This window comes from Oenanthe melanoleuca, chromosome 3 (assembly GCF_029582105.1).
Source record: "Oenanthe melanoleuca isolate GR-GAL-2019-014 chromosome 3, OMel1.0, whole genome shotgun sequence".
NCBI lineage: Eukaryota > Metazoa > Chordata > Aves > Passeriformes > Muscicapidae > Oenanthe > Oenanthe melanoleuca.
In genome coordinates this window covers 35201480-35219903 of record NC_079336.1, presented here as the reverse complement: position 1 = coordinate 35219903, position 18424 = coordinate 35201480, and positions in this window count along the sequence as shown.

Genomic DNA, 18424 nt, shown 5'->3' with positions numbered 1-18424 from the left:
GCACCATGCACTACTCTTGCCAAACTCAGATTATAAGAGCATTTATTTGAGAAAGATGCTTAAATGTGCTTAACACTAAGATAAGTTTAAGCACTTTCCTGAATCAGGGTGAAAAATAACCTCTATCCTCTTTTGGAGGATCTTTAACAGTTTTTCACTATTCTCTACTGTGGTTGTTACTATTTTCATTATAATTGTGCAGCACTGGATCACCTAATACCACTAACAGCTGTGTTCCAGTGACACAAACTTCACTTAGAAAATACAATATGCCTGTTGTCTTCAAAAGATTTCAGGCTCAAAATATAATTTTGACAAGCTCCAAGCAGGGGTTCAGCCCTCACTAGTACACTGGTGGGCTGAATTCACAGAAAACAAAAATAACCCAGCCAGATTCCAGAGCCTCCAGCACCTTCAGTGTTTTAGCTAAACAGTTTGATATAAAACAAACAGTGGGGGAAAGAGAGAGAACTGGAAACTTTTCTCAGTCAAATGAATTCCCCATCATTCTAAACACTTCTAGTTAGAGAGGTTTGCTCTGTTATGTTACAATCCATCTATCTTTCCACATAACATTGCCACAGTACTTAAAGAGTTTTGTTATCTCCATTTTACTGGTGAGACAAGAAACACAGAGTGTCTGAGTGACCTCAAATTACACTGAAAATCTGTGCAATGTGTGGGAACTGAATCTCTCCAGTCCCAGTCAAACCCTTTGGACATGAGATGCTTTTTCTTCAGCTGGTAGCAGGGTTATCAAACACAGCTAATACCCACTGGCCATGCCTCCATTAGCAAATGAAAAGAGAGATAGCTGCTCCCTGGCTTCAGGGCCAGCTGACACAGCAGGTTCTGATCTGCACAGCCAAGCTCTTGTACCCAAAACAGGGAATTCATGTTGAAGCTCTTTGCCAAGAGCACTAACTCCCAACCTACGTACACTGCAGTGCTGCTTGGGAGAACACTCCTTAGCACCAGCCAAAATTCTGACAAAACCTGTGCTAACAATGTAGCAGCATATACAATTCCAAACCAGAGCCTGAGGCTATTCCCTGACCATCTCTGGCCTGCTCATACAGATGTAGTCTTGTTTTCCAGATATCAATTGTTGGGAAGCTTTGTCTGTTGAGGAAAAAAAAGAGTTTTAAGGTCCTTGCCAACAAAGCTGGACTGCAAGCACTTCCTTTTGCTTTCCAAAGGTTCCTATTACTCTGTGAATTCTCAGTATTATCATAGTCTGCATCAAACCTTTACCCAGTTGTAATACTCAGAAAATGAGATACATCTTGAGGTTTCATGCCCAAATGCAACTTCAGGAGTAAGATATAGTGCTAAAACTCTATTCTGGTCTTTTCTGCTTGCAGCTGGAAAGTTTGGAGACACAAAAATCAATGTCCTATTGTTCAAAGAATCCTTTTTGCATGTTTCTTTGTGCACTGGAGGGAGAATATTCATTTGGTCTCTTGTTTGAAATGCATTATTTAGTTATCATTCATTTACTAGCCTAAGACAAAGCTAAAGTATGACATTAATGTTCTAAAGTGCTATTGATTACCAGCACAAAATGAAAATATATAATTGATGAAAACATCAGGATCCTATGGGGACTTACAGTTCAAAAGGTTAAAAAGGAAATGCTGATCTCTTGAAAAAAATTGATCTACATGCATCCAAGCTGAGCTGAGTCTCTAAGCAAGCTGGGGGAGACAAGAGAGAGAAGCTTGTTTGTTTTTCATCTGTAGTAAAAATACAACAGCTGTAATTTGAAAAGAGCAAGTGCCACATTTGTGTAAAGTCTCCTGTTTATTCTTCAGTTCATTGCTAGCTTTCTGTTTTGCAAATAAACTGTCTCATCTCAGCTCCTCACTCCCAGGATTGTTGGGGCTGTGGCAAGCCTGGAAGCTGTCCAGTGGTACTGGAGGAAAGTGACATGTTTTGCTGGGGGATGTGCCCTATTACCACTTGGTAAGCAGTGTTTGCAAACCTCAGAGGCAGAGATGCATGTCTATGGTGCACCTAGAAGGATGCCATGCTGCAAAAAGGGCTTTGGCAAGGAAGAGTCTGGGGGTGGGGGGAAATGAGAAAACACCTTCCTCTCTTGTAAGGAGATAGACACCTGGTAGCTACCAAGGGATGCTGCTCATTGCCGTGGAGACACATCCAAATTGTGCCCCACCTTTTCCCAGAAGTCCATAGTCTGCCTCAGGAGCAAAACTCTCAAAACACTCAGGCTAGAATAAGTCATCCCTCCCTTTACTGCTGAGTGTCTCCAAAATGAGCAACTTGCCTTCTTCTCTGCTGTGCTTGTGATAGCAGCTGGTTTGCATAGGAAAATTAGGGGTGTTTTGCTGACTTCTCATGTTTTGCCCACAGCCAAGAGCCACAGATGAATAGGGTCTGCTTTCTCTTATCAACCAGAAGTAACTGGGCAAGGGTAAGAGAAGGATGAAAGCCATCACGGGAAGGCAGTAGTTTAGTCTCTTGCTAAAGCAAAAGATGGTGTGTGGTGGAAGCTTGTCACAGCTGATTCTCTGGTCCATTGCTAGGATGGTTGTCAACATGCTTGACCTTCTCTTAACACTAAACATTCAGTCACTGAAGGAGAACCTGCTCTTCAAAGGGACTCCCTCCTCATTCCAGGGAAAGAAGATAAAATATAAATGCAAAAATATATTTTCATCCCTTTCCCTTCAGCTGTCTCAGCAAAGGGCACACCTAGCATCTGTCATTGAATCAATGAAACACAACAAAGCACAAAGAAGAATATATTTGTCTGTATTTGTTTCCTTTTGAAAGTAAGAGCATAAGAATATTGTGTCAGGAAATACAAAAGGTTCATCCATCTTAGAATACTCTCTGATGTGGTCAGCACCAAAAGTGTCCAAAATATATTAGGATAAACAGTATGCAGCAGTTCTCCAAGCTTTATGCAGCCTGAGCCTATAGGTTTTCTTAAACTCAAGGTAATTTCTTTGTGTTCCATAATCCAGAATGGATGTTTTATCCAGAAATTTTTCTATTATGTATTTTACAACCACCTAACTTTTCTCACCCATAATCCCCTTGGAAAATGGTCCTGCAGTTTAATTGTATGTTAGGTAAAAAACTAAGTCTACAGCAATTATATAGTGAGAAACTCAGTAATTGCTCCCTATTCACAACTGCATTGCTTGCCATCACATCCCCATTCAGACACTTCTGGTTCAGGATGAAGAGTGTTAGTCTATTCAACCTCTCCATGTACAGAAAGTATTACATACCTTTGATCATTTCCACAGCCCTTCTTTGGGTTTGCTACAGCTTTTTGAGATGGGTTGATCAGAACTAAATACAATAGCAGAAAGGAACTCAACATGAATTCACACAGGGGCATAATCATGTGAGAGATTCTGAAGCTTCCTAGAGTTGGAAAATCAGCATCCCAAGAGCCTAGTAAGCTATTTATGTTCCCAACACAACTCCAAGATAATGGAGCAACACGACCCCCAATTCTGCTGACAAAAATGGAAGCCTGGTGAACCAATAACTTACCACTCATTTCATCAGCAGTGTATTTGTTTAAACAGAGAGAGGTACGTGCCTAAAGACATTGGTAAATTTAAACCTGAGAGACAAATTTGCTGGAGGTCAGAGAGGCAGCCTGTGGTGGATAAGGGAATTGAAAGCAGGTCTCCCATATCTCACATTAGCCCCATAATCACTCATCCTCTCTCATCCTGTGTGCCCGTAACTGACATTTAACAATTTTTATCCATTTTATTTACCTGTCATCTCTGAAATCCTCATGTGTTTCTAGGCAGAATATAACAAAACCCTCACACTTTTAAAATCAAAAGGCTATGTGATCAAGAGTGCTTAAATATCTCTAAACTGAGATTTGGGTTGGAGGAGTGTATAGATTATGAGCTGCCTGCATATTCATTTCACTGCATTCCTCACTACTTTGGAAAAAGGGGAAAAAAGACATAATGTTTACTAGCTCTAACACTGCTGCTCTTGCCAACTGAAAGCACTTAAATTCCCTTCCTACAGCTGCCCCTGCTGCAGACTTCTGAAACAAAAAAAACTGAAATAAAAGAGCAAAGAGCATAACGGCTACCAAGTTGCTGCTTTAAAGTTTAGCTCTGTATTTAAAGGTTGTAAGGTTTGAAAATGTGCCATTAAAATATACCACAGGCATCTACTTGAGTAGAGTTCAGCTTGCACACTCTCCTATTGACAGCAACGACCCAGTCAGGTTTTTTCAATCAGGTTAGGAATTCACTGTTCAATTTACCAGGTTTACTTTTGGCCTGAAAGAGGGAATATAAATTAAAAGCATACCCCAATAAGACACAAGCTTTGATGTCTAATAGGGGTCTGTGAATTCATTATTTTAATATTTTAGATTTATAATCAGAAGGCTAACCACTTTCCTCCGCTCTACGTAATACGTTTTTCATGGTCCCTTTCCCAGCTCTCTCTGACAAATGTTGTTCTCAGATCACATTCATTAATACTGGGGATGTTTTTCAAGCCCTAAGGTACTAAGATCAGGGATGATTTGAAACACCAACTTTCCTAGGTATTAAAAAATATAGTTCAAAAGAAGTTGAGGGACCTTTGCATTGCTTGAAATATTTATCTTTAATAATTTATCAGCAAAAATCTGCTGAAAAGAAATTACTTTGAAGGGTAGCAATGGAGAAACGAAAAAAAAAGGCTGAAGAAAAGGGAAAACTAGTTAAGGAGAAACTCCTCAAGATGAGACTTGATACAGGACATTCAAAGGCTCACTTTTTTGAAGGAAATTGATGTCACAACTTAAAAGTTGTTCATCCTCTACTGTCTACTTGTACACTAGAGCACTGAAGCATCATAACATTCCCTTTTGAGCAAAGCAATGAAAAAAATCCTCAGATTTTTCTAATCCTAAAAAGCTGGTCCTCCTTTTGACCAGCCAGTCTACATGGGTAGGACAAATTAAATAGCATGGTCTGTCTGCTTTTCTGCTCCCTTGACATGAAACAGTCAGGAAACTAGCTCACTTGGGTAGTTAATATGAGCTTATATTTGCTTTGCTTTACTGAAGCAATAAAAATCAGTGGGATGATATCAGTACCTGCAATTCAAGACAATTATCAGATATACCAGGCACAACCTGTCCCAAATAAAGTATGGAAATTTCACACTAGTTCTTTCATGTTAAATCCATCACACTCTCAGCTGTAGCTAGATCAGAAGTCACAGGACAGTCATCTTTTCAATTGTTCTGTAGTATTTTGGAATTAATTGATTAGACATGGAACTGCAGAATCGATCCTCAATTCAAATTTCTTTTTTTCTTTGAGTAATTGCTTCACAAATACTTCTTGTTCTTCACTTTGTTTTTAGAGAAGATCTAACATGAAGAATTTTACCTTCTGGTATTTTCACTGTAGCTGAGCAGTGACTGAAAGCCACTCCATATATACGGAGCTGTACATCTTCCTGAATCTCCTTTGTTCTTATTACTAAAAGCAATACTTCTCTCCAAAATTTTTAGATTTGCACCGCATCACTTAGGACTATTCTTAATTAGAGAGAAAAAAAAAAAAGCAGGTGAAATGTTTTTATATGTTATGGCTATTTTTTCTTCTGGCATCTGTGAGAACAGAAAGAGAAAAGCAGGTCTGAGACCAAATTGCTGATGACTTTATGAAAGTTAAACTTTATCAACAAGAGCTTCCACTGAAAGACCTCTCACATTATAGCATCAGTTTCTGATGGACTCATTGTCTTTGTGATACTCTGATCAAGAGATCCAAACTCATTACAGGTAATTGATATTTGGAACCATACATGCCCTCATTTTCCTAGGTCATGGCTTATGTATTCATATTTGGTCATTTTATAAATGTTCATTTTTATGTGAACAAGGTTAATGAGGCGAAAAAGCTCCAACTGAAGTCACAAAATTACAGAATGGTTTGGATTAGAAGAGACCTTTAAAGATCATCCAGTCCAAACTCCCTGGCATGGACAAGGACACCTTTTATAGTTCAGGTTGCCCAAAGCCTTGTCCAGCATCACCTTGAACACTTCCAGGGAGGGGACTACCACAACTACTCTGGGAAATCTATTTCAGTGAACCACACTCACTAAAATTTTCTTCCTTATGTCCAGTTTAAACCTACCCTCTTTCAGTTTCAGACCATTACCCCTTGTCATGTCACTACAGGCCCTCATAAAAAAGTTTCTCTCTTTCTGGTAAGTCCCATTAAGTACTAAAAGGTCTTTCCAACAAGGTTTCTGCAGAGCCTTCTCCATGCTGGACTGCCTCAACCAGCTCAGTCTATCTTCAGACCAGAGGCTCCAACCCTCTGATCATTTTCATAGCCCTTCTCTGAGTCTGTTTTAATAGGTCCATATTTTTCTTTAAGTATTTATTTTTTAAAAATATTTTAAAACAATTACCTAATTTTGAAGGAAAAATTCTGCTGGAGTTATTAAAAGCAGTAAGAATAGCAGTATTAGAATGGATTAAAGCCTTATCTGCAGCCTAGGACCTTACTTTAATGTAGCAATATACCAATAAATAGTGCTCCAACAAGTGCTGGTCCACTATATGGTCATGATTATCTAATGCTAATTGATTTTGCATTTTTAGCAAAGAATACATTTAAAGAGAAAATATTTCATGCCATAGGTACTCAGAGGGTTCCATTAAAGACATCCATATTATTCTCCCTAGGAAGCTTGTTTTTAATTTTTGGAAATTATTCCCCAAAGGCTGCCATCAAGAGTCAAACAGGAGAGAGACAAACCATAAGGGTATGACATATATCTTTCTTTTAAAAATTAACTAACAGTTGGGCAAAATGACACTCAAAGTGAAAGAGGTGCTTGTAGGAAAGGTAACACAGCTATAAGAAATTAATTGTTTTCATCAACAGAAGTCAAAATCTGAGAGGTTTTCAGGAGCAATTTTTTTGTGGCTTTGAACTTCATTAAGGAGAAGGAAAATCAACAATGGAAATTTTAAATCATACTCCCCAAGAAATAAACAATATATCATCCAGGGTCATACTCACATAATGTTTTAATGAAATTCAGTTGTGAAATTGGAGAATAAAGTACAGAAGTATGTCCCCTTCTGCTTACTGAAAGTTCTATTACTTTCCAGCAGTGACAAAAGACAAATATCAGACCAAGCTTTGTAAGGGGCCACAGAGGAAATTTTGGAAATTACAGACTAATGAGTCTGATTAACACACCAGAAAATTCATTTGCCTCCTAATTAGCATAAAATATAATAGAAGCTAGAACAGGTGAGCATATGAATAACTGCAACATGCTGGGGCAGAATCAACATCATTTATATAATTCAAGAGAAAGAGATTTAAAGGACATAGTGAAAAAACAGTGTTTCAGTAGGTATAATACAGAGTGCATTCAAAATAAAAGAAAACTCAAACACAGGTTTTTAAATTAGGTCCTTCCACAACAGTCATGAAGATAAATTAAGGTGGCACAATATAAGAGAGAAGACCTCTCAGGGGTTAATAATAGTGTGGAAAACAGGAAACAACAGGATGGAACAAGTGATTCCTTCTCAGAAGGTGGGGCATTTGCCAGCACAAGTACCTCAAAAATCAATGCTGGGACCAATGTAGTTCAATAAACTAATGAAAGAAAGTGAAAGAATAGTGAGGTCTGATGAACTCTGACATTGGCCTTCTTGGCTTTCCTCGATAGATTCAAGAATAATAAACCTGGGACAGGATGTAGGGTCTTGAAGCAGATGGCAAGCTGCTTATAAGTGATGAAAACAGAGGAGTCAGTGGAAAGAAGTAAAGCAAGAGAAAAGAGTGAGCAGGACTGGAGGTGTTACCAGTCCACCCACTGATCTCAAGAATGGGTTATTTCTAATATGTCAGATCATCCTTGGGAGATGTGGTGGCAAAGCCTCCAAAGACAGCTTCTACAGTCCTAGGAAAACACACAGCTCACTGATTGAGACTCCCTTCTGCCAGGAACTTAAACCTAACATTAACCTTTCTTGCTGCAGCTCATTCCTATTGAACCACACCACGAATGCAGAGAGCAGGGTACTCAGAGAAGGCTTTAACATCTTACAATTTATTGTCATTATCTCACATTTATCATGCTGTGGGGTACTCTAGACCAGCTCTTACTCACAGCTCTCCAGTGTGTCCTTACCAAGGCTAAGCAGAGCAAAAAGATTGTCACATGACTTGCAAACTTCCTTTACCTTATAGCTCTCTCTGTAAAGTTTGTCCTTGTGTAACAGCAAGACATTGTTGACTCTTGCTCAGGTTGTTATCACTATATTCACAGACTCTTTCCTGAAGGACTGTTGCTTAATCAGTTGTTTCCCATCCCATATTTGTGTAGGCGATTATCACTGCCTAACTGAATATCCCTATTGATTTACAGGTTTTTATTAGAAACTATTTCATCATTTCACTGAGATAATTTTGAATTCCAACTTTGTCCTCCAGAGGATTTGCAGTGCCTTCCAGCTTAATGATAACACCAAGTTCAGAGCATTGGTAGAGTTCAGAATAAACACTGACCAGAAAGGGCCCTAAGAATTCTGGCTAGAACTATCTTTCTATTTAGACAATAACCACAAAGAGTTGCTGTATAGATGTGGCTATCAACCAATTTCATTATCTCCCTTCTGAACTTTTGTGAAGACCATGTTTATCTAAAGAAGAGATGCATTTCCTATTCCCTATATCCTATATCCTATCCTATCCATTGTGTGATTGTTATCACACAAAGATACCGAATTTCTTTACTTTCCTTTTCCCTCCCAAGTCTTTTTTGTTGCTAAACACTTTCTTATCTTCAAGGTGAATGCAGTACATGTTTGTGCATAAGTTGTTCCAGCATTTTTCTGAACTTAAATGGAGGCCTCTTTTACCTTTTATAAATATAAACATTTTCTAGGTTTTCAGTGATTTTTTGTTGTGGCTCTTTTCAGTGCTATGGTTATCATCCACATATTAAACATAAGCACTGGTATTTTCAAGTTCTTTAAATATCTCTTGGTGATGATGGTCAGTTCCATTCACCTGAAGACACCTAACCTTTCTGAGACCTAAATTTCTTTCCCACTCTAGACTTGAATTATACCTTTTTTTACAATTGGTATTATTTATGCTGTAATTTCCTTCAAGCAGTTTACAAAGACTGATGCAAAAAGGACATCACAACCCCCTAAGTCTTCTTGCCCTCTTCTGGTAGCAGTTTTACTGCATAGGAGAAAATTTGTATTATATTGGTATTATTATATTATATTATTATTATTATTATTATATTGGTATTTCCCTTACTAATTACATATACATGGAATGATTTCCTATTACTCCTAATGTCTTTTGCCAGGTGTATCCTGTTCTGAGACATGGCCCATTTATTTTTACATTCATTCTTCAATGCTGCATCTAACTCAGTTTTGTGCTGTGTATGAACATATTAGACCTCAACAGTGACCTCACAATCTAACAAAGGTGGCTTCTGATACACTTCCTGTTATGCTTTGCCACAGCTGGTTTTTCTGCCTGTGTCATTGCTACCATCTCTTCAAACATACTTCTCTGTGTTTATAGTTTTTTTCTTAAAAATATCTCTTTTCTTGTTCATCTCCTTCCTTCCTATTTAAATGCCACCATTTTTGTGGTGGTTTAAGCCATTCTTCAGTTTCCACTGTCTCAAACAGTAATTTTGTATCTGTTAATTACTTCTTCCATTGCTTTTAACATTTTTCTAAATCAAAAGTTTGTCACAAGTGGAAGTAAGAAACTTTTGATCAACAATTACTTGAAATTGCAGTAGGAGCCAACTCAGACCCATGGGCAGATTTAGTGGGATGGTAAGCACAATTTCCAGGGAATCACAACCCAGAAATCTATTGGAGTGCTCCTGAAGTGTTAAAAAATCATATGGAAAGGTATACTCCAGAAAACACCTTCTCCCCTGCCCCTTTACACAATTCACCACATGCAACTCTCAAATACCTCTCCTGGGATACAAAGGAAGGAAGGCCCACTCACAATATCAAGAATTAATTACTAGTTAAGGGCTATAGAATTAATAATACTAATCATTTTTCAATTTTCATATTTCAGGAAGGTAACTAATGATGGTTTACTGTGCTAAAGCTAATGCTCCTCAGCACATTCAAGAACAGGTTACTTAAGTTGTCTGGTTATTCAAAATCACTCACTTGTAAGCAGACTGTGAAGAGCTGCAGGAGATACCTGTTTCAAAGTGAAGAGGTAATAACACACCAAATGAAGTCCCCTGCCAGTAAATACAAAGCAGAGAACAAGAGAGGAAAATACCACACAATGTAGACACACCAATGCATTCCAAATTAACTATTATCACTTACAAAGAGATCTTGCTCTCATCTCAAAAAAGCATCATCTTTATGTTCAGCAGCAGATTTAAAATAAAAAGGACCATGGGCATCAATAGGAGAGAAAAATTATAAAAACAGACAGCATAATTACATATCTCTGTTACATGGTGTACACTCCACTGTACCTCATCTCCCCCAAATTAAGGACAACAATTGTTCACAATGTCTTATGACCCAGTAACTAGGGACACCTTAATATCAAAAAGAAGGTTTAGAGCATCTGAAAACTAAGAACTGTCTGCAGAGGTTTCATAATGAAATTGAAAGTTTGTTATGGAGCAAATTTCACCATTCAGAGAAGAAATATCCATCAAAATTATTAGATGCAACAATACAAAGCAGCCTTTGACTCAAGTAACCTTTAAATTCTCAAGTGCCACCTGAAAGGAATTTATACATCATTTGTCTAACATTCTTTCCCTCACCATTCATACTATTAAGGTAGAATAATAGGTAGATATTATCTGATGCAGTGCAACTGCCTTTAAATAACTGGAAATATATGCTATTAGCCTGCACCTAATTTCAATATTGTAGATTGGCAGTATTGGCACATTCTACTTCACAAGGAAAATAAAAGCATCTACTCAGCTGGAAGATTTGTTTTTTATTAGTGCATCATGAGTGAGTTTCCATAGAAATTAAGTTATTGTTCCAGAAAATCAAAACAAAACCAAACAAAAACAAAACAAAAAATACACAAAGAGGGGATGGGATCTGAAATAAGTGGAAATAAGACTGTAAAAACAAAGATTTGGGCCAGTGGCACCAAAAAGGTGAAAAACACAGAAGTCAAGGCTGTCTCCTGCACAGTTATCCTCATTGGATGCAGGCAAAAAATTAAGGTGGTGGAAGAAGAGTGGCAGGAGCAGGAGATAGAGCCTGTGAGGTGAGGACAGAGGAAAGACAGGGAAGGAAGGTGGATACAAGCAATGGGGTGAGAGTCACAGCTGAGTGGCAGGGGAACCATTACAGCTAGCACTGTATACACATAATAAGATATACCTATTGCTAGCTTGCTGGATTTGTACAAATATTACAGAAACATGAGCCTCCCAGTGGAAGAAAAAGTGCTACATTGCCATCTAGAGCAGAAAAAAGGAAAATATAGGAAAATATTATATGAACACCGCTGCTTTGAATGTGAAAAAAAAAAATCCAGTTAAAACAGAGAATTGTTCAGAACTTCTACAACCAGGAAATCCTCGGGAGCAGTTAGGATGTTATGTATCAAAACCTCACACTGAAATTCCCAATCACTACAAGACCTGCAGATTAGCCTGAAATTATTAGGTCAGAGAGAAAAAGAGCTACAGGAAGAAAATGCTTGATTTGATAAGACAAATCCCACTAGTGGCCTTTCTAAAAGTACAAGGTGCTTCCCAAGAAGCTTTGCAAAGAAGACCCATCCATTGAGGGTTTTGTTGTTTTGTTTTTTTTTAACTAACCCAAAAAAATCAGTTTGGGTCTTACAGAATATAATAAAAGAGTATTCCACTTCTAAATCAATTTTCATGCCCTTAATATATTTGCATTTTCTCTGCAGCAACATAGATTCAAGCCTGTAAGTGCTCATTATTAATAAAAACAAAGATAGAACAGCTATAAGAAACAGCTCTAAAACAGCTGTAAGAAAAAATGTTAAAGAAATAGACAAAGAAAACATTTCAAGGTATTCTTCACAAACTCATCTGTTTTACAAATTAACTTTCTGCCTTGCAAGTTTTAAGAAATGTACAAAATCCAAACTAGGACAGTGTGTGAGCCCTCTGCCAACCACATTGCCCCCTGAATTGCACTGGCTGAAACCTCATACCTGTGGCAGGAATGCTGCTGGAATGAATTTTACCTGCCTTATGTTTGTTTGTAAAAGCCAGCTTTGTTAAAAGCAGCAAAGCACACAGGCAGTGACAGGAGCATTAGTAGCAGGTGGCAGGAGGCAGAGGAAGGCAGGGAAGGGGTGCTGCACAACCAAAGCATGCACCACTTGCAGCATCCCACGAAGCACAGCAATGCCTTGAGGTCTCCAAAGCATCAATATCCAAGCCAGTCCCTACAACACTCACTTTACAACATGACAGGCACCTGGTAACTCCAAATTGTTTTGCTGTCTTCCCTGTGCAACCTCCACAAATCTGGTAAGTCACAGCAGTCAGAACTGTTTATTTAGGACAGAGCAAGAGCAAAATTGAATTACTTCCTGTTATTAGAGAAATTTGTCCCAGAGGAAGGTGTTGAAACTGCTGAAGCAAGAAAGTGAGAGAGCATTTTATGGCTCACTGCCTTATGAATGGTCTATGAATACACAGACAAAGTGCTCTCCAAAGCTACCAGACTCCAAGAAATGAGCTCCATGTTTGATCAAAAGATTATAAATGGTCAGACACACACTCCTGTTCTGTTCTCAAACAGTTTATGGCTCCTTTCCATTTTATAGTACTCAGTGGCAAAGTTTGCCTAGTCTAGGCATGCACTGAGGCTCCAAATGTTTTCCTGAGTTAATTCTAGCTGACATGTCTGAAAATTATTACATCCATTTGTTCTGTTAGATGTTTCATCTGCCTTGCTTATACTTCTGAATTTCTCACTTATCCTATTATTAGCCTTATGACTAAATTTATTCACCATACAATTTTTACAAATGTTTTCTGTGATTCATTACACATTGTCTCCATTGTCTGCTGGTATCTCTAGGGTGCAGTAAGAAGAACCAAATATACAAAAAGTTACACCATATATTACTTCATATGTCTGCCTTAGACTTTAGCTATTGAACTTCTATGCACTTTAATAGAGTAGACTTTTCCCTACTGAAATTATTCAATCATTAAACTTTAATAGTCAGTGTGAATCCACATAGCATCAAAATGCACAGTCAGGAATGTAACCACATACAGACAAATGTAATCAAGACACATCTTAGTACCTCAAAAAATATGAGGAAAAATTTACCAAAATAAGCAAGGTAATCCCTGCCTTTTTTATATATATCCTTCTTCTGCCTTTGAATTCCATCCTGTTTTCCTCTTCTAAGTTTGTTTTATGTTCATACTTTCATCTGCAAGTGGTTTTTTAGCACTATCCTCACACAGGTATAACTTAATTTTGAGAAAGAAATTATATACAAACCAATACATCACTTAAATAATTATGAGTTCATACTGACATGCCCTCACTTCTGGGCATAAAAGAAAAACACCCATCACACATATGGGAAAAGTTTTCACTGTCTTTTCTTCCTAAAAATTCTCAGAATTACTGTCAGAATTTGGATGGATTTTCACTCCTTGCAAATCCATTTCTGTTATTCTTAAGCAACATTCCCTACAGTTGCTTACATCACTAAATATTCAGATGTTGTCTTAACAACCATCTCTGGTGGATTTTGCTATCATGACTAGAAGATTCAAAGTGTGGCTTTCCCATCCAAAGCCAATGCCTCTGCATACTTTCTTTTAAGACCTGCTATCCAAAAATTGTATCTGCATAAAATTCCCCTGCTGCAGTAGGGGAATACCCAGCAGGTATCCTGTGAAAATATCTTGTAAAGGAATTACTTAAAGGAAAATTAGCTTGTTCAGATTCAACATTGAATGGTATGAAATAAAAAGAACACATAAAAATCTTAATAAACCTAAAACTGTTGCTACACATGGTAAGGAAGCAACAGGTAAAAGTCAACAAATCCAAATTCTGAGACCAGGTTCTCTGATTGCAATTTTTTTTCTGGTGTTAAAATTACTTCAGATCAATTTTGCATTAACAGGCATTGTCTAGTCCATGAGAAACACCTGCAGCTCTCCATCCTTAGCCACCTGTTACAATTTGACAATAATATCAAAGAGTAAATGTTTTGAAAAGGATCTGGAAAGGAACAGAAGGTTAATTAAACAAATTTACAGTCTAAGGCAAAGATTAAAATACAAGATTCCTTGTATCCTTATGGACAAATTAGGGGGAAGGGCATCAAAATAGAATCTACATGGACATGCTACAGTCAGTAGACAAATATGCAAGTGGTATATATAAAAAATATCATATTAAAGGCCTGCTGATGTTGGGAAAATGCATACAACAGACATATCACCTTACTGACTTATTCTCAAGTATCACTGTGATGAACTGCTGAGATTTTTTTGGAAACAGCCTAAAGTCTGACATCTAAGAGTAGTTCTTGATCTCATTCCCAAGCTCTGGTGCTAGAGAGCTGTGTTAGAAAAAAAAACTTACTTACCTACTTCAAAATGTAAATGTCCTTTTCTGACTAAGACACCACCTAGTTATTGTGATGATTACTTCTAGCTAACCTGCAAGTAGCAGGTTTCTGGGGGCTAATTAGAGAGCATGTCATAGCCACAGCTACCATAATGAGGCACACCTACTACCTCTTTCTCATTACCTCAAATAGTACTCAGCTTCAGAAATCATTCTTTCATAAAAGGAAAGCAAAAACATTTGAGTCTATTTTCATATCACTAAATCTATACAAATGCACTATAAAACGTTAGCAATGCTCATTACAACCATTTTAGCAGCCTGAGCATTTTTTACATAGAGCTCTGAATTAATATCTGCTTTCCACAGTAATTCTTCTGCACCTTCAATAACTGCATTCTGTAAAATTTGTTTAGGTCTTTTCTATTTCAAAAAATGGAATATGGCTCATTGGACACTCAAATTGCCAGGTTAAGCACCACCTTGTATTTTTATGGTTTGCATGCATGTAATGGGAATGAGATTTATATCCCTAACCTTGAAATATTCTGAACCAATTATTTACTTAATATTTATGTTAAATTATCTATGATTGCAGCACTGACTATGAAAGCAACCAGAAAAAATTCTGCAGGTGGCCTGTAAAGCTAATTTTGAAGTTAGCTGTACTAAGCTCATGCAGTGGTCTTACAGAATATTAATGTAGTGTTATAAACTACAGTACCCTCAGGGTGTTCACCTGCCATGGAATTTAATTTACTTCATATCTCATCTAATAGACTGAATCTCATCTATTAGGTAAATATAATGTGAATACGTTTCCTTGTTTCTCTAAGGAGTTTATTGGTAAAACCTGGAGAGGCATTCCCATGGAATCTTCTACTGCTATAATTAGCTTGAAATGGAGCTATTGTGCCCTTTTCTGTATTAAGCAATATAGAATATACAGACTAGGTACATAATAACACCAAGCCCAGAGCTGATGCAGCAGCTGCATTGCTCACACAACAGGTTTGTGTTTATTCTCCTTATTGCAAAGAGGAAAAATTAGAGCGAGCTCTGGGGATTTGAGCCAGAGGCCATGTCTCCACCTTGCCAAGAACTGCACCAGCCAGGAGAAGCTCTTCCCAGGGACAGCACATGCTCTGCCCTTGATAGTTTAAGTGGCACATTCTCCTGTCTAAGGAGAAAGACGTGGGTTTTGTAGGATTATGTGAATGGCTAAGCTGCCCGAAAACAAATCTGGAATTGTCTGCAGCCAGCATGTTGGCACAACTTCAACTGTGGGAGAGGCTTCAAATATGCTTTGTCCCTCTGCACTTCTTGCAGTGTCTAGTGCCCAGCTGTAGCACTGCTGTGCAAGTGGCATTTGTTCCCAGTGCATCCAAAGCATCCTGAAACAGCAGCTCACTGGCAGGCTGATAGGCAGCTCACATGAGCACATTTCCTAGAAAAAGCTACAAGGGGCTTGTGGTGTAGAGAGGAGCAGGCTTTCTGATTAGCTCTTCTCATATTAAAAACTATCCTGGTAAGAAGACCATAGCAGTTTTTGCTCCTTGTACTCTTTTGTGCATGAGCCACTGCTGCAGAATATTGTATACATTTGGTTTGCTCCTCTCAGCCTGGGTTCACAACAGGGCTGCCTAACCCCAAGTCCACTCCTATAATTCATTCCTTCCTGCTACTTTGTCTGTCAAATGAACAGACTCATATACGCTTTTTAAAAAATCATAAGAGAATGTAGCCTTAGTGATATCCCAGAACGTGCCCATTTTCCACTGGCCTGTACTTCTGTGTGTAAAGTTCTGTCAGCATCCCAGGGACTCGTCCTTCAGGGGCAGGGAATTTAGGCACCTGACATGGTAAGTGTTCTCATTCTGTGTATGCCATTTAGGAACTCGACGTGGTTGTTATGTCAGACAGTGGAAAAAGAACATGCAGGATGCATAAAAGCAGAAAAATGTGTCCCGAAAACAGCTTTAGAGAGGGAGAATGAGAAAAAGATAGAACCCATGGGCAACTTAAAAAATAAAAAGTAGATGTTATAGTTCACTGAATCAAATATGACATTATAGTGCAGAGGAAATTGAATTCATCTGCACTCGATAAGGGTGGCTTCATTATTCACTTGTGTCTTTGCTTAGTTGTGACACTCATGACTGATGAGACCATCCCCATCTCATGAAGATAAATTCAATATCCGTAGTATCATTCTAATATATTCTCTATATATGGAGAATGCATTTAATGGATGGTGGTGGGATAGTATTTTTATCTTCACAGGCTCATGAAAGGAAGGAGCACAATTTCCTGGAGCTGACACTTTGAGCAAGTTTATATGGCCACCTTTTCACAAGTGTGTTGAGGGTGAAAGTGTTGTTATGGGGACACAGGAGAGAGAGTAGCACAGAGGTTAACTTCACTGATTTGTCATCTAAGATCTGAATCCAAAATAAGATCAAAATGGACCAGATATTTATCTACTGTGTCTTTATCTTGATATTTGTCTATGTATGGGCATACAGTTATCACAATGCAGTCAATTAGAAGAAGTATTCATTAGAAGAAATGGGCTGACATTAATCCAGTGCTACTCACTGCTGTAACTTTCCTCCTCTTTCTCCAGTCAAGTACAGTTTTCCAAAGCAGTGAAATATTTCTCCTTGACGAGGTCTCTGACTCATACCTCCTCCCTCCTTATGTAGCATCATATATTCATACACAGCTGTAGCAGACCAGTTTAGAAATGTGGAAATCTTGGAAGATGTTCAGCAGAAGTGATTCCAGAAGAAATTTGATTAATAAGTAAAGCATACAGGAGGAGGTCAAAGGTAGCTATCATAAATTTAATTTACTACACATCTGTAATTTATCACAACTCTGTACAGAGTGTTCAGATGCCCCTTCATAAGAAAGATTTCTCCTGTTAGATCCAGGGTGAAGAGGGAGAGCTCAAGCCACCACAGGTTTTTTAAGTGTCATCTCTGTTCATGGTGCTGCTAATGCAAACATACACCCACATGTACACCCAGTACAAAGCACTGGTACATCTGGCCACTCCAAAAAACAGGACTTTCTGTCAGAAAACTTCTGTCTAGATTGGGACAGAGGTCCATTAATTCAGTATTCATACATTCACAACAAGACAGGTGAGAGATTTTACTGACAGGTAAAAGAAATATCGAAGAAGAAAAGTTTGAAATAAGCTGCACACACAGAATTTTCTTTCAAATCCCATCATTTGGCAGCTGGCATACATCCACTGCATAATGATTTATATAACTTCAGTATTGTTCAGTTTGTCAGTGTCTTCATTGCAGCCACTTTGAGAGCTCCATACACAACCATTAAAGTCTGTTTCAGGCTGAAACTTGGCATGCAAATGCATAAGGAAGCTAAAGTAAGAAATAGTTACTTTAATTTCTAGAAAATTATTATATACCACCTCTCTTCTGGAGTAAAAAATATGAGAAGCTGCTTTGAGTACCATATGCCAAATTATTAACAGAATTTTCTTCTTGTTTGGTCTAAAATTGTAATTATATGAAGTAGATATTTTATAATCATCTACATAACAGAACAATAATTTTTTAACCATACAACAACATTACTCCACCAGACAATCAGTAGCAAAGAGATGCTATACAAAAAAAAGTATGAGCTGTATAACCAAATGAAATGCAAACCTGAAACTAAGGTTTTCCAAAGATAACAAGGAAACAAATAGGGGAAAGTGACAAAGCAAAACAAACAAACAAAACCTGCAAAATAAATCCTTGGCTTTATTTTTTTTTA